We start from the raw sequence: 5,023 nt of genomic DNA, 5'->3' as shown, positions 1-5,023 counted from the left end.
AAGTTAATAAAAAATATATATACTTAAGTATCAAAAGTAAAAGGATACATTTTTAAATTCCTTATATTAATCAAACCAGACAGCACCCTTTTTTTGTTTTTTAAATGTATGGATAGCCAGGGGCACCACTCCAACACTCAGACATAATTAACAAACAAAGCAAATGTTCTATGAGTCCGCCAGATCAGAGGCAGTAGGGTTGACCAGGGGCGTTCTCTTGATAAGTGCGTGAATTTTTCTGTCCGGCTAAGCATTCAAAATGTAAAGAGTACTTTTGGGTTTCAGGGGAAATGTGTGGAGTAAAAACTACATTATTTTCTTTAGGAATGTAGTGAAGTCAAAATTATAAAGTGTAAAGTAAAGTATAGATATTCCAAAAAAACTACTTAGGTAGTACTTTAAAGTATTTAAATACTTTACACCACTGGGAAACAGAGACTGTAAAATAAAATGGCATACCCTATCTGCAAAGTCACATTGGGCTACCTGGACGTTTGTTATCTTGTCTAGTTTGTTTAGAATCCTGTATTGGATTGTTATATCTCGTACATTTCAAAACTGTTAACTTGGTTTTGGGTTGGGTGTGTGTACTACTTATTAATGGCTCACCATTGGAAGTCTGTGCCTCAGAAATAAGTTAATTTAACTTTTGATTAGGCGACACAATTTATAATTATTTGTAGCAATTAATGCTTCCTTTGTATATGAAGAAAAAATGGTGATTGATTATATCACGGCATTGATTAGATCATGGCACACTCACTGCTTTGATGTGATAGGTTTTCTCATTGAATGGGGACTTTCCCCCGTGTGTAACGTCTATGTTAAATTTTGATTGCTGAGTTGTATGTGTGGGGTGCAACACAGTAAACTTTGGTTGAATTTAAAATAAAATAACTTCTAAGGTATTTGAATTTGATCCAAAATGATTTGTGCTGTTCAATAAAATATAGTTTGTAAAAAAAATATGATAGAACAAGTAGACTGTTGCACTATTTGGATTTGTATGTCTTGCTGTGGGAGGCACTACTCTTTAATGTACATGATAAATGTTGTGGTTGACACTTTCATGTTCAATTTTATGTGGTTGGGGCAATAACTTTTTTAAATGGTTCCTGTAGCCAATGTTTTTCAGATGTAAATTAAAAAGAACTTTGGTTAATTTAACATCTGTTAAATTTACTTCTGTGTTGCTTATTTTACGTATCTTTATTCAATAAGGAGTTGAAAATCTAACATTTACATTATTGACACCTGTCTATACTGTACTGGAAAGGTGAGGTTGTAAGAGCCAGAGCATAGGCCACACAGTACATGCACTAGACACGGAAGAGCAGAGATTTATAAGTCGTTATACTGACTGTCAGTACTGTATTCTGTGTATAGGGAAGAGAAGTGGTGAATGCTTTGATTTACAGATGTAGGATCTTAATTTGATCACTCTTTTGTTGTTGAGAATTTTACTGCACTGCAGGAAATGCAGATAAGCTTCATCCTTATTCCAAGATGGCGTAGCAGTCGGTGTGTGTTTTGTGTTGTCCTGTCTTGTCCCGTGTAAATAGTCGTATTCCTTGTTTTTTCCGTATATATTTGGTATATATTTTAATCACTCTTTCCATCTAAGGACTAAATATACTTTCCTGCAACCCGCCTCACCCAATGTGGTACGGATCTGCTAAGTTTATACTTTAGAACCGGAACCCCCAGCAGCAGCTAGCCAGTTAACTAGCTACTAGCTAGTAGGCAGTTAGCCACTGCTAGCGGTCTTCAAATGACCACCCCTCATCACTGTCAAATGCTCGCTAAAACACTTCAGTGAGCAGGCCTTTCTAATCGACCTGGCCTGGGTATCCTGGAAGGATATTGACCTCATCCCGTCAGTAGAGGATGACTGGTTGCTCTTTAAAAGTGCTTTCCTCACCATCTTAAATAAGCATGCCACGTTCAAAGAATGTAGAACTAAGAACAGATATAGCCCTTGGTTCACCCCAGACTTGACTTCCCTTGACCAGCACAAAAACATCCTGTGGCATTCTGCATTAGCATCGAATAGCCCCCGCGATATGCAACTTTTCAGGGAAGTCAGGAACCAATATACACAGTCAGTTAGGAAGCTAAGGCTACCTTTTTCAAACAGAAATTTGCATCCTGTAGCACTAATTCCAAAAAGTTTTGGAACACTGTAAGAGCCCCTCCTTTCCAGCTGCCCACTGCACTGGGGCTAGGAAACACTGTCACCACCGATAAATCTACGATAATCGATCATTTCAATAAGCATTTTTCTACGGCTGGCCATGCTTTCCACCTGGCTACCACAACCCCGGCCAACAGCTCTGCACCCCCCGCAGAAACTTGCCCAAGTCCCCCCTGCTTCTCCTTCACCCAAATCCAGACAGCTGATGTTCTGAAAGAGCTGCAAAATCTGGATCCCTACAAAGCAGCTGGGCTAGACAATCTGGACCCTCTCTTTCCAAAATGTTCCACCAAAATTGTTGCAATCCCTATTACTAGCCTGTTCAACCTCTCTTTCGTGTCGTCTGAGATCCCCAAAGATTGGAAAGCTGCCGCAGTCATCCTCCTCTTCAAAGGTGGAGACACTCTAGACCTAAACTGTTATAGACCTATATCCATCCTGACCTGCCTTTCTAAAATCTTCGAAAGACAAGTTAACAAACAGACCACCGACCATTTCGAATCCTGGTCATGGGTGCACCTCAGCCACGCTCAATGTCCTAAACGATATCATAACCGTCATCGATAAAAGGCAGTACTGTGCAGCCGTCTTCATCGACCTGGCCAAGGCTTTCGACTCTGTCAATCACCGCATTCTTATCGGCAGACTCAATAGCCTTGGTTTCTCAAATGACTGCCTCGCCTGGTTCACCAACTACTTCTCAGATAGAGTTCAATGTGTCAAATTGGAGGGCCTGTTGTCCGGACCTCTGGCTGTCTCTATGGGGGTGCCACAGGGTTCAATTGGAGGGCCGACTCTTTTCTCTGTATATATCAATGATGTCGCTCTTGCTGCTGGTGATTCTCTGATCCACCTCTACGCCACCTCTAGAATATGTGGACAACTACAAATACCTAGGTGTTTGGTTAGACTGTAAACTCTCCTTCCAGACTCACATTAAGTGTCTCCAATCCAAAATTAAATCTAGAATCGGCTTCCTATTTCGCAACAAAGCCTCCTTCACTCATGCTGCCAAACATACCCTCGTAAAACTGACTATCCTACCGATCCTTGACTTCGGTGATGTCATTTACAAAATAGCCTCCAACACTCTACTCAGCAAATTGGATGTAGTCTATCACAGTGTCATCTGTTTTGTCACCAAAGCCCCATATACTACCCACCACTGCGACCTGTATGCTCTCGTTGGCTGGCCCTCGCTGGCTGGCCCTCGCTACATATTCGTCGCCAAACCCACTGGCTCCAGGTCATCTATAAGTCTTTGCTAGGTAAAGCCCCGCCTTATCTCATTTCACTGGTCACCATAGCAACACCTATCCATAGCACACGCTCCAGCAGGTATATTTCACTGGTCATCCCCAAAGCCAACACCCCCTTTGGCTGCCTTTACTTCCAGTTCTCTGCCGCCAACGAATGGAACAAATTGCAAAAATCACTGAAGCTGGAGACTTATATCTCCCTCTCTAACTTTAAGCATCAGCTGTCAGAGAAGCTTACCAAACACTGTACCTGTACACAGCCCATCTGTAAATAGCACACCCAACTACCTCATCCCCATATTATTATTTATTTATTTATATATATCTTTGCTCTTTTGCACCCCTATATCCCTACTTGCACATCATCATCTGCACATCTATCACTCCAGTGTTAATGCTATATTGTAATTATTTCACCTCTATGGCCTATTTATTACCTTACCTCCCTAATCTTACTACATTGGCACACACTGTACAGAGATTTTTCTATTGTGTTATTGACTGTACGTTTGTTTATCCCATGTGAAACTGTGTTGTTGTTTTTGTCGCGCTGCTTTACTTTATCTTGGCCAGGTCGCAGTTGTAAATGAGAACTTGTTCTCAACTTGCTTACCTGGTTAAATAAAGGTGAAATATATATATATTTTTACATAAATGCACTGAAACCCCACTCTCAAACACGGTTGACACTCCAGTTTCCTTTTCACGTCATTTAACACCTGATTTTCATGACATGGCACAAGTGAGGCAGTGGACCTTTCCCCTTTTGCTCTCTATTGCTCCTCTATTATTCCTCAGGTGGCTGTTGACATCACAGATTCCCATCACACCAACTTATTGAATGCTCTTCTCCTTGAAGTTTGCAGTTGTGTAAAAATATATTATTTTAGCCTTTAGTGTGTGTACTTTACTGTATTTACGGTTGGGCTATCACTCTTCAACAGTAAAAGTTCAAAATCGCTGTTAGGACGTCTTTAACAGTATTGCACGTTCATGTACAGTCGTGGCCAAAACTTTTTGAGAATGACACAAATATTAATTTTCACAAAGTCTGCTGCCTCAGTTTGTATGATGGCAATTTGCATATACTCCAGATTGTTATGAGGGGTGATCAGATGATTTGCAATTAATTGCAAAGTCCCTCTTTGCCATGCAAATTAACTGAATCCCCAAAAAACATTTCCACTGCATTTCAGCCCTGCCACAAAAGGACCAACTGACATCATGTCAGTGATTCTCTCGTTAACACAGGTGTGAGTGTTGATGAGGACAAGGCTGGAGATCACTCTGTCATGCTGATTGAGTCGAATAACAGACTGGAAGCTTCAAAAGGAGGCTGGTGCTTGGAATCATTGTTCTTCCTCTGTCAACCATGGTTACCTGCAAGGAAACACGTGCCGTCATCATTGCTTTGCACAAAAAGGGCTTCACAGGCAAGGATATTGCTGCCAGTAAGATTGCACCTAAAATCAACCATTTATCAGATCATCAAGAACTCCAAGGAGAGCGGTTCAATTGTTGTGAAGAAGGCTTCAGGGCGCCCAAGAAAGTCCAGCAAGCGCCAGGACCG

This window comes from Salvelinus namaycush, chromosome 37 (assembly GCF_016432855.1).
Source record: "Salvelinus namaycush isolate Seneca chromosome 37, SaNama_1.0, whole genome shotgun sequence".
In the NCBI taxonomy this organism is placed as follows: domain Eukaryota; kingdom Metazoa; phylum Chordata; class Actinopteri; order Salmoniformes; family Salmonidae; genus Salvelinus; species Salvelinus namaycush.
The sequence above is the reverse complement of the archived record's forward strand: the minus strand, read 5'-3'. Positions refer to the sequence as shown.